Genomic DNA, 18,388 nt, shown 5'->3' with positions numbered 1-18,388 from the left:
TCAGGCTGAGCATTTAATATTTTCCTTCAAAAGCTACTATAGAATTAATGAAATAAAAGAGAGAAACCTATGGCAAGACACAGCAATAGAAGTGTATTGACATCTCCCCTTCTTCCAATTTGAACTGCATAGGACTTGAACTCATTGGCACAGAATGAAAGAAAGTGGCTAGTTGTCTAGAAATGTATCCAGAGCTTTTAACTCAGCCAAGTGGGGATATTAACTCCATAAAGAGTATAGGGATGGTGAATACAGTGATCAATCCGGTCCAGGGACAAAGGCAAAGATCATTTGATCATCATTCCAGAACTGGTGGTGAGGCTGGAGAAGTTTGGGGAGGGAAGGCACGTGTACTGAACTAGATAGCTGCTAAAGCTATTAATGAGAGAGTTGGGGAGTACAGAATGAAATATGGCTGAAATAATGATCCAAGAGAAGCTATCACTGCTCCAGATATCTAGCCTTTTTATTGGGAGTGCTGGAGATGAAAGAGTTACACTTTGCAGGGTGTGGTCTGTGGTTTAGGGGACCAGGTGATTGACAACATTGATGAGAAGATGGAAGGGGAATTGGGAGATTTATTTCACATATTATTTTACTCCTCTTGGCTTTGCCATGAACTAGCTTTGTGACTTTGGGAAAGTCACTTCTCTGGGCCTCAATTTCACCAATAGGAAAATTAGGGAGTTAGACTAGATAGTCTGAGATGATTCCCCAAATAAAATCTCAGAATAATTGTGGATTGAATATAACTATAGGGCTTGCCAATAAGGAAGATCGCTTACACTTGTATTCAATATTGAGTTGTGACTTAGAAATCCAGGTTGCTTGTGGCTTAGGAAAATGATGTCAATTATGGGGTAGCATTTTAATATCAGAACTGGACAGTAGAGGGAACTGTAACCATATTATTTATACGGGGATATTTCAGGAAGAAATCTCAATATCATTGAATCATAGAATATTAAATGATGGAAGGTACTTTAGATGCCATTCAGTACAAAATGTTCCTGAAGTAGGCATCCCCTCTAGAACATCCCCAAGGTCATATAGCTTTATCTTGGTGGATATTCTGTGATTCTTTATTGCCGATGAATATTCTCAAGGCTATCCATTATGGTCTTACCTTTTATAATTGTTAGATTGTCAACCTGTGACTCAGAGGGAACTTGGGGTGGGATATGATCTCTGAAAATTTCTTTCCTGACCCTCCCAATCTTGATTTCCACTGGTTTGCTGCCAAATATATAGAGAACTTTGACTTGCTCCTCTTGTATTGTATGAGAGACAATTTGGCAGCAGATGATATGCTAGATTTGGAATCAGAAAGACCTCAGTTCAAATCCCAAACTTTTTATATGTACTGAATGATTTGATCTCATTTGGTCTCTCTCTCTGAGCCTCATGAAATCACATAAGGCTCAGGGAAGCTTTATGTTAAGGACTATAGATTACAAATGGATTATGATCAATAGCGTGGGAAAGAGTTCTCACACATTCACATGTCTGTGCACATGTCCTATTTCCATTCTAGATAGTAAGCTTTAGTTAGGACTGAATAGGTTTGCTAAGTCAAATACATTCTTTCTCATTTATCCCAGTTCGTCTTGACTAGGGTCTTCACTGGAGCTTTGGGGTCCATTTAAGGATAATTGCTTTCTAACATGAGTGTTTTTTCTCTATGAACTCTATGCGTTCTAGCCTTTGCTGAGATATAATCAGTCCTCTTATATTTTTGTCCTTTCTGGTGATTAAGCTGGTATGATTCATCAGAGACATGCCCATCATGACCTTTACATCAACATGTTCACTTACATTTCTACCAAGTCCTTCAACCACAGTTACTGATCCAATGGCATGACCTAGTTATTGCAGTCAGTGTGCATCACCATGATGTGTGAATCAGAAGAAAAGTTAAGCAAGTTTGAGGAAGAACGCAGCTGTTCTGACAAATCAGTTAAATGAAAAGATTGACTTGGGCCATGCTTAATGGACTCTAAGAAGATGTAAAGTATGGTAGGGAGGGGAGAACATTGGATTAAGAATCAAAAGACTCACATCCTAGTTCCTATCCTATCACACTGGTTAGCTATGTGACCTTGGGCAAATCATTTTATCTTAGTATCTTAATGAATGGATTGGAGTAGCAAATAATAATGTTTATACAGTGCTTCACAGCTTACCAAATGTCTCAGAAAATGTTCATGAAAGACACAGTATACACATTATTATATTCCTTTTGAAGATGAGGCAACCAAAGCTTAATGGAGTTAATTCATTGACTTATGGTCCCACAACTATAAGATCCAGATTGAGAATCCATATTGTCTGACTCCAAGACTACTGCTTTTATCACCAATGTCCCTCGAAGGACCTACAAATGTCTTCTAAGATTTGCCTGAAGTATTGGGACAAGTGGGTTTTGAGGGAAAGGCAAAGGGGCAGATCATTTCAAGACAAATCCCAGAGTCAAGAATTCTAAATTGTATACCTGATGGAAGTCATTGCTAAGAATTCCCATATACTCCAAAATATTTAGAAGACCATTTTTCGTGACAGCAAAGAATTAGAAAAAAGTAGATGCTCATTAATTGAGGAATGGCTATATATACTATAGTCCATGGATGTAATGGAACACTACTGTGATGTAAGAAATAATGAATATAATGAATTCAGAAAAACACGGAAAGATCTGCCTGAACTGATATAGACTGAAGTAAATAGAACCAAGAAAACAATATATACAATATACCACAATGTAAATGCAAAGAAGAACCATACAAAAACCCTAAAAGCGAATGTTGCAAAAGTACAAAAAGAAAGGTCTGGCTCCAAAGAAGAGACATTAAAAATGCTTCCATGCCAAAGGAGGAAGGTCCTAAAGTATGGAACATTGTACATATTTTCAGACTTTAATGATACATTTCCAGTTTTGCTGATTTTCTTTTTTTGACTTTAAATGTATCATTTGTTATATGAAATGTCTCTCTGGAGTAAGGGGAGAGAAAATAGAGGAAATTTTGGTGATGTGAAAAGCAAAGGACATGAATAAAACTGTATTTTTTTAAAAAGTCAAATCATTGAGGGAAAACGCAGAAATCAGTATCAGGTTATTAACCTGGATCAAGATAAAGATTTAGGTAGAAGCAGTAATTGAGTTCAGTATTGGCATACTAAGCTAAATTAATGAACACAGGGTAGAACCAGTTTTGCTAGATCAAAGCAAGGAAACCTAGAAATCAGAGTGAGGAAGGGTAGAGGGAAAGATCATGGGCTAAAAGAATAGGCTAAAGAGATAGTGCTTTAGTAGAAAGGAGAGGTTTTTAAATCCCTGATTTTATCTAATATGGACTTATTCTCTACCTATCCATGATTTCTAGGTTAACCCTTGGATGCCTAATCTATCTAGTGCCCCTTAGAGGTTTTTTAACCCTTAATTTCTCTCTCAGTAACATCTCCAAGACAGAAGGGCAAGGGCTAGGCAAATGGAGTTAAATGACTTGCCCAGGGTAACATAGCTAGGAAGTATCTAGGTCTTTGAACCTAGGTCTTCCTGACTCCATGCCTGGCACTCTATCCACTGTGCTACTTAGCTGCATCTCCCTTACCCCCAAGAATTTCAAGACTGATGTTGGCAATATTTTAAGAAAGTACTGCTAGCTTCTTTTCTGTTACATCAAAATACAGTCTGACCAGGGATACTCTCACATTAAACCTCCCCTGCCTGGTTACAATGCCATTATGCCTGGTAATGGGGCCATGCCTCTAATTATTTCAGCATCTCCAAAGTGGCAACTTTCACAAACACTTATTAAGTACTTCCTGTGTATGAGCAGTGCTGTCCTAGGTGCTGATGGGAATACAACAATGATTAAGGCACATTCCTTGATCCTCATGGAGCTCTGAACTTAGCAAGGCAATATGATATGTAACAAAATAACTACTTCTGGAGGCAGCTTCTGGCACAGTGGTTAGAGTGCTGTGCCCAAAACAAGGCACAAAGAATAAATACAGCTAGTTGGCAAGGAGAATAGAGTGCTGCGTATGAATTCAGAAAGACCTGAATCCCCAATCTGGTCTCAGACACTTGATAAATATGTGTCCTTGTGCAAGTCATTTCATCTATGTTTGCCTCTGTGTCACCAAAAATAAAATGAGGATATTATCGCCACCTACCTTGCAGGGTTGCTGTGAAGTTAAAATGAAATAATATTTGTAAAAAATGAGATAGCACAATGTCTGGCACATAGTAGGCACTACATAAATGTTTATTCTTCTTTAACACCCTCCCCCCCATTCAATGCTGGAAGGATTTGTTTTCAACACAGGCACTCCTTCTACTGATGTAGTTTGTGACCAAAGTGCCTTATATTTTGCCCAATCAAATAACCATGAGCCTCTCTGTGTTAGCTAGGCTGGTATTTAGACAAAATGCCCAGCGCTATCTGCACACAAGTAGCTATAATACAATGCAGTGCATTATATTGCTAAGAGGTGCAAATCAGGGTCTATAACAGGTTGGAGGAAGATCATTACTGTGTATGGGATTCTGGCTTCTTAGAGGAGATAAACATAAAAAAACATAGAAAGCTTTATGCAGTGCTATCATATATAGCAATTGGCACTCAATAAATATTTTTCCAGATATTGAATGAATTAGCATATTTGTACCTATGTGTTTGGGGGGGGAGAGGGAAGAAATGTGGGGAGGGGAGATCATTGTCTGATTTCTTCTTTTTTCAATCATATCCCAACTAACTCTGGTGTTTTCCCAATAGCACTGAGCTGTTCTACACATTTATTTTAGAAAATAAACCTCCAAAGGCTTGAAAATTTCCCCATTTTTGCCTCACTGCCCTCCTTTTATACACTGCTACCCCCTCAAATTATGCCTTTGTGCAACTAACATGTATTCCTTTTGTGAGCTCCTACTTCCACTCTAAATAGGCAGTATCATTCTTTAGCCACATTCCAGTTGACATATTCACGAAGTGCATTATTTCTTCCCAAGAGTTCATCTTCCCACTATTAATTAGCAAGAGTTGAAGTTGTGCTTGGAGATGACTCAACTGATAGTGTGTCTGCTTATCTGTGTGCAGCAATGTCTTTCCATGCTGGGCACTAGTGACATACTGTCCACTTTTAGCTCCCAGGGCAACCAACCTTGGACTCTGGGAGAGGGTGGGTGGTGACAGAATTATCTGCATCCCTGGAGGCTTGATGAATAATTATAGGAATGACATAAGCACAGTGATGTCAGTTTTAAGACGTCAGCATCCACTTGCTTGGTGTCCCCATGGCTCCTCAGGAAGTGCCATTCTGGAAATTTCAAGTAGTTACTTATCTCTACATGTCCTTTAATTCTCCCCTAATAGTGAACCTCCGGCATTTAACTGTCTATCTTGACTCTGTTGGCTCCATGGCTTGTAGCCTGAGGACAGGTCAAGAAAGGGAAAAGATGGGGTTTATTCAGGCAATAGAAAATAGAGCAGTCGGGTCAGAGTATATACTACATGTAGGAGGGTTACAGGGGATAAAATTGGAAAGGAAGGCTAAATTATTTTAGAGAAGGCCTTGAATTCCAGCAGAGATTAGACTTAATATTGAAGACAAAAGAAAAAGTTCCAGATAATAGTCCCCATTTCTGGGATTTACTTGTGCCATGTTTAATTAACTATTTTGGTCATTTCCCTGTAGCCCATAACCACATTTATTTGAAGTGTGACATGCTTTATGTGATGTGATTGCTTGAAAATGATGTGCTAAGGACTTTCTAATGGAATAAAAAAATCATAGTTCTTAGGATCTGGATCTGGAAGGGATCTTCATGATGATTTAGTTTTATATCTTATAGTTTAGATTGGGGGGGTTCATGTCTATGTGCTTGCCCCTATTAGAATGGAAGTTTCTTGAGGGAAGGGACTCTTTCTACCTTTCTTTGTGCCATAATTGTTTAGCAAAGTATAAGTAATACCTTAATAAATGCTTTCTGATTGATCAATCTAATCTTATTGACTCATCTTACAAATGAGAAAACCAACTGTTAGTCTTGTTTCCTTTCCACACCAAGGCCTTGGGAAGTTGAGACTTAGATTCCATAAGTTGTTAGTATCAAAACTGAGATTTGAACCCATGCTCTCTGATTCCAAAAATCAGATGCTCATTCTAATAAGATTACTTTTTGACTGCCTCAAGAGTTGATTTATCAGACCTCAACCTCTAGTGGCTCCTTTAACTCTCCAACATGTTAGCATCTGCTAGAATGAGAATTCATGGTTTGAGACTTTTAGTAGCTTGTCTTTGAAATGATTTCTACTGTTTCCCCCCTTATAGTGCTTAACCCACTGTTGAATGAAGAAGGAATGTGTTTGGGTAAGGGAGGGGTTCAGTGACAGAGATGCAGCTCTCCTTCTCTCCTTATTTCCCTGGGCAAGTCATTTTACTTCTTAGATTCTTGAATTCTTCTTTCATAGTGGTCAAAGGATCAGCATGTAGATTGATCTCCCAAAGCTACTGCAAGGGCAACTGAGTTGTCTGCTTGTCAAGTGTTGACTGATTGCAAAGTGTTTGGTAGATGCAAGGAACTATGGATGAGCATGTTGACAATGAGGCCAGGTAGGTGAGGTTAGTTGAACAGAAATTAATGAGATACCATGAAATATAATGCTAGGAGATTTCCAGAATAAAAGAATGTCATCTAGTTTATATGCCTTGGGAAAAAGGCACTAGTGGAAGAAAATAAATAGGTTTAACACAAATGAATCATGACAGCTGATTCTGGCTCAGCCTAACAGGTGAAGTTTGGGGATTCAGTGCAGATATTCAAGGGAAATGAAGTTTGGCTCACTTTTCAATTATTGATGGAGATTGAGCACTTAGCAAACCCCTGGTGTTATCTTCTTTCTGATTTTGTCAGGATAATTTAGGATAGACTAATTGATAACTGGAATCACTATCTTCTATTGCCTTTTGTCCTGTTGATCTGATGGCATCTTGTATGCCTTTCCTTGTTTAGACAGTATGGTATATTCATTGGGAAATATATTGAGCTCAGAGGAAGCAGATAATGGTACAAATCTGCGTTCTGATATTTATTAGCCATGCAACACTGAACAAATCCTTTAACTTCTCTGAATTTCAGTATCCTTATCTATAAAGTGGGGATTATAATTCTTATTTTGACTATTTCACAGTGGGGCTATGGGTAAAAAGCTTTGTAATGCTTAAAGCACTATAAAAATGTGAGTCATTACCCTGACTTTCTGTGGTGCCCTCCAGAACTGTCTCACATTCTAATACTAAGAAACTGCTCTTCACGTTAAACTTCTGTCCTCTTCTCAGAAATTACTTTGCATATATTTCCTGTTCAATCAAAAATAATATTTTGGTTTTATATCACCTTTATTTAACCCACCCAAAGAGTCATCCCTTGTAATAAAGAGTAAAAAAGAAAGGGTATAAAAAAGCAAGTATACCAAATTGGTTAACCCATCAATGAAGTCTGATAGGAGAGGCAATCACATTCTCCTGCCTTGGCTAAGAGACCTGGAGCAGTTAAGTTTCCTAAGGTCACATAAGATAGTATCAAAGGTAGGATTTGAACCCAGGTCTTTTGACTTTAGGGCCAGGGTCTTTCACATTGTGCAATACTATCTCTACTTTGTATGCTTACTACACTTTGTGTCAGTTCATATGAATGTTTTTAATTTTCTACTTATAGGTTGTTTCTTCCCTTAGACTCTAGAGTCCAGTAGGGAAAGGATTGTTATATTTTGTCTTTTTATTACTTGTCAACTCAAGTGCTTGAACATTTATTAAGTGCCTACTAAGTGCCAAGTACTGGGAACAAAAAGAAAGAGAAAAAACATTCCTGCCCTTAGGAAAATCACAATATAATGAGAAGACAATATGTATACACATATTTATAAATAAGATATATATACACATGATAAATTTGAGATAATTTTAGAAAGGTGGCATTAGGGAACTAGAGGAGAAAGCAGTTGGGATTTTAATTGAAACTTGAAGAAAGTCAGGGAAGTCAGTAGATTGAGAGGAGGAGGGAGAGCTTTTCAGGTTTGGAGAACAGCCTGGGAAAAATGTATGTAGCAAGGAGATGCCATATCTTGTGTGAAAAACAGCAAATAGGCCAGTAGCATTGGCTTACTGATTGATGGACTTGTTGACCAGTTGTTTTGTTTGTCTCAAGAAGGTGAGACTAGTAGAAATTTTAAGAATTTTCAATTTTAGTCTTGATATTGGGGGAAAATCCCTACTGATTAAAGGTATCTAAAAGTGGAATGGGTTGCCCTAAGGAAGTTGGCCTAGCTTCTATGTCACTCTGACAACCTCAGAATTTGGCCAGGTGCAATAATTTCTAGTTACAGCATTTACTTGTTCTTACTAATGACTAATGTAACTCTCTCTCTCTCTCTTTCTCTCTCTCTCTCTCTCTCTCCCTCCTATCTCTGTCTCCGTCTGTCTCTCTCCATCTTTGTCTCTGTCTCTCCATCTCTGTCTCTGTCAGTCTCTCTGTCCTCCTCTCTCTGTCTCTCTGTCTGCCTGTCTATCTCTCCTTCTCTTTGTCTTTTTTTTTTAAAACATTATTCATTGTGAATAAATATCATTTTCTTTTCCTCCCCCCCCCCCATCTCTCCCATAGCCGACTCATGATTCCACTGGGTATCACATGTGTTCTTGGTTCGAACCCATTTCCATGTTGTTGGTATTTGCATTAGAGTGTTCATTTAGAGTCTCTCCTCAGTCATATACCCTCCACTAAAGCAGTTGCTTTTCCTCTGTGTTTTTACTCTCACAGTTTATCTTCTGCTTGTGGATAGTGTTTTTTAGATCCCTGCAGATTGTTCAGGGTCACTGCATTGCCATTAATGGAGAAGTCCATTACCTTCGATTGTACCACAGTGTATCAGTCTCTGTGTATAATGTCTCTTTGTCTTTCTTGATCAGTCTCTGTTTCTATCTCTCTGCTCTATCTCTTCCTCTTCATTTGTCTCCCTTCATTATTTTATGGAGATGCAAGAGAGTGGGGTGAGGGAGGCCAGGATAACTTTACAGAATCTGGAAAGAGGCAAGTTTGTGCTGTATTAGTAGGGTTAGTATTCTTAGAAAATATAATATGGAGTGTGATGTTTAGTTCTGGGTGTGACATATTAGGAAGGAAGTTGATAACTTGGAATTTGTCCAGATCAAGACAATCAGGTATATAATCAGATATTAAATTATCTCATTAAAGAATCACTTGAAAGAACTAAGGATGTTATTCTAGAGAAGAAAAGACTTGTAGGGGTTGGGAGATGGTGGAGAAAGATTGAGGTACATGGTGACTATTTTCAAATACTTGAAACGCTGGAAAAAGTTTAAACTTGTTTCACTTGACCACAGAGGGCAGAATTAGTTATAGCAGGTCAATTGGTATTCAGGAAATGGAAAAACCTTCAGAAATAATTCTGTCCCAAAAGAAGATTAATTACCTCATAAGGTGATGAGTTTCCTATCATTGGAAATCTTCAAACAGAGTTTGAATGGCAACTTATCAAGGATTGTATTAACAGGATAATTCTAGAAAGAGCTGGAAAGACCAACATAAATTGATGCAGAGTGAAATAAGCAGAACCAGAACATTGTACACAGTAACAGTAATATTGTGGAATGATAAACAATGATAAATTTAGCTACTCTAAGCAATACAATAATCCAGGACAATTCTTTTTTTTTTTTTATTTAATTGAATTAATTTAGAATATTTTTCCATGGCTACATGAATCATGCTCTTTCCTTCCCCTCCTCCTACCCTCCTCTCATAGCAAATGAGTAATTCCACTGGATTTTACATGTATCATTGATCAAGACCTATTTCTATATTAATATTTGCACTAGAGTGATCATTTAGAGTCCACATTCCCAAGCATATCTCCATCAACCCATGTGATCAGGCAGTTCTTTTTCTTCTGTGTTTCTTCTCCCACAGTTCTTTCTCTGAATGTGGATAATATTCTTTCTCATAAGTCCCACAGAACTGAAACAATTCTGTGGGACTTATGAGAAAGAATGGTATTCACCTCTAGAGAAGGAACTGTTGGAGTCAGAATACAGATAAAAGCATGTGATTTTTTTCACTTAAGTTTATTTGGGGTTTTGTTTTATATGATTATTCTCTTACAAAAATAAACAATATGGAAATATGTTTTCATGTTAATATGTACATAACCCAGATTGAGTTGCTTGACAGCTTCAGGACTGGGGAGGAAATAGAGGGAGAGAGATAATTTGGATGACATAACTTAGGAAAACTTATGTGAAAAATTTTTACAGATAATAGGTAAAAAAATCTTTATTAAAATATTATTTAATTTAGTTCTCAAATTTAATAGATAAAGAAATGTTTCTCTTGACTACTGGTTTGTTTACATTGAACAAATAAATCATTTATTTAATATAACTAATATAATAATAATGGTTTTGAAACCATTATTTTATAATCCAATTTTTTGAGCTAGTTATCCAAATCTTGTAGTTGCTCTGGTATTATTCCTAGTCTAAATCCAAAACATATTGTTAAATTAGTTAACCATATTTTGATAGATGAGAAAACCAAGGTCCATAGAGATGAAAGCTTAAGGAGGCACAGTGAACAATTATCAAAATTTATGTTTTACCTTCTTAAATAAATAAAATATGCCTAAATGTGCCTAAAATAGGACTAATAAATCTCTTTTAGTTTCATCATAAAAATATAGATGGGCAGTACAGAGTATAGAATTTTAGAGGTCATCTAATGTAACCTCTCATATTTCATATAGGAAATGTAGACCCAAGGAAGAGAAAAGAATACCTTAAGACCACATCATAGACCCATGACAGAACATGAATAGAGGTCACGTGAATCGTTTCTAATTCTCTTTCCAATAAATCATACCTTGGGCCAAATATCATATTGTGTTGGATTTCCTTGCTTTCTGTAGATATAACCTTAGTCTTAAATGTGATTTGATAATCTCATTCTTAGTGGCAATGATGCTTTTATCTCTTGCCTCTGGGTGCTGCCAATTATCTTCCCTTTATTTTTATTTCAATCATATATACCCATTTAGACAAAATGATCACTTGTCAGGAGACTGCATTTAATATAATTTAAAAAATGAAATACACTTATTATTAACAATTCTGGAGAACTTAAAAATGTGTTGCCTTTGTTTGAGAAGGGCAAATTTATTTTTTAATGATTTTAGTAGAAATGAATTCCTGAAAGTGTTTGTGTAAACTCTTATGATGGAAGTCTTTAGGATAAATGCTCATATATTTCCCTAAAAATAGTCAAATGGACTGGAATCACTACAGTGCATGATTTTCACAGTGGTTGATTAGTTTCCTTAACTTTTTTTAATTCACCTTTGTCACTTTTTGACATTAACAGTGGAGAGAAAAGGGAGTAGAATCATAACATTTGAGTTATGGCATGATGGATAGACTTGGAATTTCAAAGGTCTGAGTTCAAATCCAAACCTAGATATTGCTTAGCTATATAACTCTGGGCAAGTCACTTAATCTCTGTGTCTCCTCTATAAAATGGAGTAATAATGTATCCATCTCCCAGTATTGTAAGGATAAAATGTGATCCTATTTGTAAAATGTTTTGCTATATAAAATTTGCCATATTTTGCTATGTAAAATATTTGCCATATAAATGCTAGATATAATTATTATTACTTTTATTATTTCCAGTGCATAGCAAAGTGTCTGTAATATAATTGGTGCTTAAATAGATGCTTATTGATTTGAATTGCCTAAGCTAGTATGTGACAGGGCCTGGAATGGATCATGGGTCTCCTAATTATCAACACTGACTGCCATATGGTGTATATATGTGTGCACATGTTTTTTATATTCTATAATCAGAACTATAGTTTGGGGCTGGAAAGCTGGCTGGGTCAATGGATGGCCATCTGAGAGCATCTCTTGATCTTCAAATGTGTTGCCAAAGCTTTAAGTTCATGGTATATGAGACTGAGAGTTTCTTAAGATTCTTTATACCTTACGATTTTACAATAACCCAATGCATTACAAACATGTATGTGCATTGAAACATATTTTCATGAACATTTAGTTAAATGGAAATAGAGGAAATAATTTAAAAATTTTCAAGGTCTGCAGACAAATTTCACTTAGGGTCATACTGATGTTTTGAGGTAGAATGATCACATCTTAGATTATACAATGGTTTGTTTCACTGATTCTATGTTTTTTATATTCATCTGTCAATATTTAAAAGCCAAACACGTGTTAGGTGAGATAATAACAATACCTGGTTGATACAGCAGGTGGCAATAGTTTCCTAATTTCTTTTCATTAATCAAACATTGTTTATGATTAATCCAATGATTAGCAGGGGGAAATGACCTTTAAAATTACTCCTATCTAACTGAAATGGAAAGGAGATCTTTCATAAATAGTTTAATTTTAATTTTCATAGTTGTGGACCAAGGGCCTGGCTTTTTTTTTATAGAAGCAGGAAAATATTCTAGAACAAAAAGAACCAGGTTCCATTCTCATCTTTAAGGCAAAAAGATATTTAACAGTCAGAGAGAAAAAAATCTTTTTTCTGTTTTATGTTCTTTCATACATCCAAGTTTTTCCTTGTTACTAAGAAGCAATTTTGCTATGTTCTCTAGGAGGCAAATCTGATTTTGCTGATTATTACCTATGCAGCCTTGGATATTACCCTTCATGGACTTAATTTTCCTTCATCTGTATAAAAATGAGAAAATTGAATCAGACAGTCTCAGGTTCCTTCTAGTTCCACATCTATGATCTTCATTAATTGATTGGTTTATTGAGCTTATGGGTTTGCTTTAATTCAATGGACATTTGTTAAGTGCTTACAATGTGCAAGGCACTGTAATATTAAGATGAGAAATCACACAATCCCTGGTCACGAGGCTTATGATCTAATGAGGGGATTTCTTTTACTCTTACACCAGGAGATAAGCACCTGTTAGGTGAGATAATAACAATAATAATAATAACACTTGCTGTGTATTACATTATAATCACATATCACAACTTGTTCAGTCATTCCTCAATGGACAGATATCCCCAGAAAGACTTATCTGAACTGATGCAAAATGAAGTGAGCAGAATCAGGAGATTGTTATACACCATAACAGCAATAATTCACAATGATCAACTGTGAAGGTCTTAGCTTTCATCAGCAATGCAAGAATCCAGGACTACTCCAAGAAATTCATGATGATAAAGTCTATCCATTGCCACAGAAGAAACCAACAAAGTCTGAATGCAGATTGAAGCCAACCATTCTTCATTTTATTTCCTTTGTGACAAACATGGAAATAGCTATTGTATGATAACATATGTAAAGTAAATATCCTTTTACCTGCGATCTTGGGAAGGGAGGAGAGGTGAAAGGGAGGGAGAGAACAGATTGAAAAATGTCAGAAAATAATTATTAAACATTGTATTGACATGTAATCTGAAAAAGTAAAATAAAAAAAAAAAGAATCATTGCTTCATTGTGGGCCATGCTTCCTTTTGGCTATCTTTACTTTCATAATGTGGAAAATACAATAATTCCAATGTATATATTAAACAATGGATGGAAATCTGTGGTCTGGGAAAAAGGAAAAAGAACTATACTTACTGAAGGAGAACTAGAAAATATTTAGATGTAGATATAAAATGTGAAAACTTGGAAAATGATCTTAATTATACATAAAGCTTCTTGAAGAGCAATATTTGGTTTCAGTCATTTTAATTATTCCAACAATCATCTTCACAGTTTATCTTTTTGTAAAACTCTACTTGGTTATATGGATGCTTATAGTCTCTGTCTTCTGTATTTGTGTCCATCCTGCCTCCTTTGTTAGAATGTAAATTCCATGAAGGTACGTACAAGCCTCCAGTTCTCTTTATATTTCCTTACTGGACTTAGTAGAGTGCCCAGAATAGACTACTGATAGCTTACACCTGGGGATTGTCTTTTAGTTTTCAAAATACTTCTGCATTAATGTCATGTCACTAGAGATGGATTTAAGAGACATTTGGAAGAGGATATCATTTGATTCAATAGATTCTGGTTCCTATAGAGGGCAGCAAAGTTTGCTTAGCTCATAATATTGTGACTTTTCATAGTATTTTTCTTTCTCAAGTGAACTATGATTTCCTTTATGATAACATTATGATTCCAGAGAAGAGAGGGAAGGGATATTACTGGAGCCATTTTGAAGATGAATAAATTGGTTGGAGACCTTATCACAGACCTTACTTGAAGTTCAAACACTGTGGCGGTATTCATTTATAGGTATCTGACCCTAGAGGAGCATAGATTTAGAGTTGTAAGGAAGCTTAGGGAGAATCTAGTCCAATGCTTTCAATTTACAGATGAGGAAAATAAGTCCCCAAGGAGGTGAGTAATGTTGCCCAAATCATGCCGTTGGTGATATGTTGTTCTTATTCAGTTGTGTTTGACTCTTCACGACCCCATTTGAGTTTTTCTTGGCAAAGATATTGGAATGGTTTGCCATTTCCTTCTCCAGCTCCTTTTACAGATGAGGAAACTGAGGCAAACAGGATCACATGATTTTCTCAGGGTCACAGAGCTAGTAACTATTTGAGGCTGGATTTGAACACACAGGGTTTACTGACCCCAGGCCTGGTGCTATCCACTGTGCCACCTAGCTGCCCAGATGGTGACATAACCAGGATTTAAAATCTGGTATCTGGATGCTAAAGCCAATCTTTCCACTATAATAAATGATAATAATAGTTGGCACTTATGTGAGACTTTAAGGTTTGCAAAGTGCTTTACAAATATTATCTTCTTTGATCATTGCAACAATCCTGGGAGGTGGGTACTATTATTTACCTTCATTTTACCTGTAAGGAAACTGAGACAGGTAGAGCTTAAATCATTTATCCAGTTAGTATAGTTAGTTAGTTAGAATGTCCAAGGCAGGAGTTGAACTCTAGTCATTCTTACTCAAGTTCTAGCAGTCTATCCACTGTACCAGTTCATTTTTTACTACAGTAGATCAGCATCTGACCCAAAGTAAACAGCTTAAAATTAAGTATGAAAAGAAAACCCAATGAGAGAGAAAAATAGAGAGAGAGAGAGAGAGAGAGAGAGAGAGAGAGAGAGAGAGAGAGAGTAAGAGTGAGAGTGAGAGAGAGAGAGAGAGAGAGAGAGAGAGAGAGAGAGAGAGAGAGAGCGCAAACAATTTCAGCTAGAGTTAGGGATCAATTCTACATCACCCTTACTGACCCACCACCTGCTCTAAACTCTGACTCCTTCCTAAGACTTGATATGTTTGGGTTCCTTTTATTATCTAAACTCTTGGTTTTAGTGAAGAAAAGCAGCTTGGTAATCAAGGGATGAGGATGGAATCCTAGATCTGACACAAACTCTGTATGTGACCCTCAACCAATCACATAACCTCTTGAAGTCTCAATTTCCTTTTGTATAAAATAAAGATGAACTAGATGGTCTTTAGAGGTATCTTCCAGTTCTGACAGCATAATTCTATGATTCATTCATCCTGATCATTTGTCTTTTGAAACGTGGTATTTGCCCAACTTATTTGAGTTAATTACAGCCTTGATTCTGAGCACATTCTATGTGTAAATGATATACATACAAAATTTATTATAAACATTTTAATGAATTTCTCCTTGAAAATGAAGGCACTTAACAAGAAAAGAAATTCCTAGGTCCTTTGACTCCAAATTGTATGATTATGTTGTTCAGTCCCATCCAACTCTTTGTGATTCCATTTGGGGTTTTCTTGGCAAAGATACTGGAGTGGTTTGTCATTATCTTCTCTGGCTTATTTTTTTTTAGATGAGGAAATTGAGGCAAAAGGGGTTAATTGATTTATCCAGTTTCACACTGCTAGTAAGTTATCTGAGGCCATATTTGAACTCAGGAAGAAGAGTCTTCGTGATTCCGGGACCCAACCTCTATTTACCAATTAGATGTAGTATTAAATCAAAAATTTAAAGCCAGAAGTAACCTTAGATATCACCTAATCCAAACTCCTCATCTTACATATAAGGAAACTGAGACTCAGGGTGACTTACTCATATATCACCCATCTAGTATCAGAGGCAGCATTTGAACCATATCTTGTTTGATTCAATATAACTTCTTGAGTTTATAATCTAGTTAGGGAGTCAGGACAGGCACATAAAAGATAACAGGGCCAATTAATTTGAATAGATAAAATGTTCTGTAAGAGGAGTTCAGAAAATGTGATTGTGGACAAGGAAGGTGGGATCTGACCTGGGTTGTAAAAGATAGTTATATTTTAGACTAGTTGGGGAGAGATGAGATAGTTTAGCATTTTAGGCATGGTAAATGATATAAACAAAGGACCATGGTGAGAGTAGGTTTACTCCCAGACTGGTGAATGAGGAGACTAATTTGTGGAGACAAGGATAGAAGACTAGTTACTCACACACCATGGCCTGAAACAGTTTCCTGTAGGGGAGAAAATAGTCTAGTCTATATAGCATAGACTTCTTGGAAAAAAAACTTATTAGTGGGAAAATTTAAATTAAATTAGAGGGTTTCCTTGTAGTAAAGATTGTTGTAGAATCTTCTTTAAGTTTGCTTGAAAGCATTAAGAATCTGTGGATGTTATTTAATTGATTCATGTTCTTCTAATTATCAAATAGTCATTTCAGTCATGTCCAACTCTTTGTAATCTCATTTGGGGTTTTCTTGGTAAAGATACTGGAGTGATTTGCCATTTCCTTCTTCAGCTCTCTTTATAGATGAGAAACTGAGGCAAACAGGTTAAGCCATGGAAATAGTAAGTATCTGAGGCCAGATTTGAACTCATGAAGATGAATCTTCCTGACTCTAGCATGCTACTCTATCCACTGTACTACATAGCTCTGCAAGAGAGATGGACAAAAAATAATCAGCCACAAAGTCAAAAGAAAAAAAGCATCCAAGTGAAACAAATCCAAAGGGAACTTGAAAATGAAGAATGTTTATTTTAGCATACATAGGCAATTTTGCATGTTTTTAAACAAATGGTAAACAATGAAGAGTTTGTGGTTTTGCACTTAATTTTTATGCATTTATGAAGTTAAATGTTTTTTCGTGGTGGTAGTAGGTACTAAATATATAGTAAAAAAATCTTAAATTGAAATATTTTTAAAAATAAGAAAAAAGAAATAGATAAATAGATAGAAAGGCAGACAGACAACTAGCTAGCTGGTCTTTGTTAAGCAATCACTATGTGTCAGGTACTATGTGCTAAATTCCAGGGATATAAATATAAGCAGGCAGTCCCTGCCTTCAAGGACTTCACATCCTAATGGGGAAAGATATACATAAAAGGAAACTAGGAAAAGTAGAAGAGAGGCAGCTGGGTAGTGTTGTACAGACCTGCTAATGGACACATGACTTAGTGCCCTAGAGACAGAGTCTAATGTTCCATGAGGGAGAAATGGAGGAATGGGGGAGACTGGGACGATGGCCTTAGAGGAGTTGCCATGGGGTAAAACATATCTAGGAATGGTGATAGGATGGCCACCATTTTAAAGTGTTAAGCAATACACAACTGAAAATTTTGAAGTAAAATATATAGACCAAGGGAAATGTCTCAAAGAGGGTGACACTAAGCCTCTCAATTGTTTAGGAGCTGATTAGGTTGTGGATTTTGTCTGTGACTGATAAGCCCTATAGATACAGGGGCCAGTTTATCAAAATTTTATATTTATTCCTCCTTTCCCCAAACCTAAAACAAAGTACTGACTCATAATGGTTGTGAGACAAATAAATTCAAGTCAAGTTAGGTAGGAGCTCTAATGATGGTTTTTTTGTTTGTTTGTTTGTTTTTTGTTTTCCCCACCAAAAGTGACCTTTACCAAAGCTCTAGATCCAGTTCTCAGGACATCAAAAATGGATGAAAAGCCCAGAGAAAACTTATAAAAGATGTGGTCGAATGTGCACAAAGTAGGCTTATTCTGCATTTGTTCAATGTCCAATGAATAAACCATAAGGAGAGGCTAAAAGAACCAGGCATTTTCAGACTCAGAAGAGGCTGTAAACTTGGAGTCACAGGTAATCCAAATTCCAATCTGGGCTGTACTCCTTGGACAAACCACTTGGCCTCTCTAGTTCTCTTGATTTAGTCGACCTTTGAGTCAGACTTTTGACCAGCTCTAAATCTAGGAATAATGGTCCTATAAAGATGAAAAAAAAATCATCCATTTTATAGAGGGTGTTTTGGTGAATACTGGGCATTCCATAGGACTGGATTTAGAGATGGAAATCCTGAGAGTTTCTTTAAAACACATTCCTTTCATTTGAAACCATCAATTTCAGGGATAAGTTTGTTAAAAT

The sequence above is a fragment of the Monodelphis domestica genome, chromosome 1 (genome assembly GCF_027887165.1).
Source record: "Monodelphis domestica isolate mMonDom1 chromosome 1, mMonDom1.pri, whole genome shotgun sequence".
NCBI lineage: Eukaryota > Metazoa > Chordata > Mammalia > Didelphimorphia > Didelphidae > Monodelphis > Monodelphis domestica.
The sequence above is the reverse complement of the archived record's forward strand: the minus strand, read 5'-3'. Positions refer to the sequence as shown.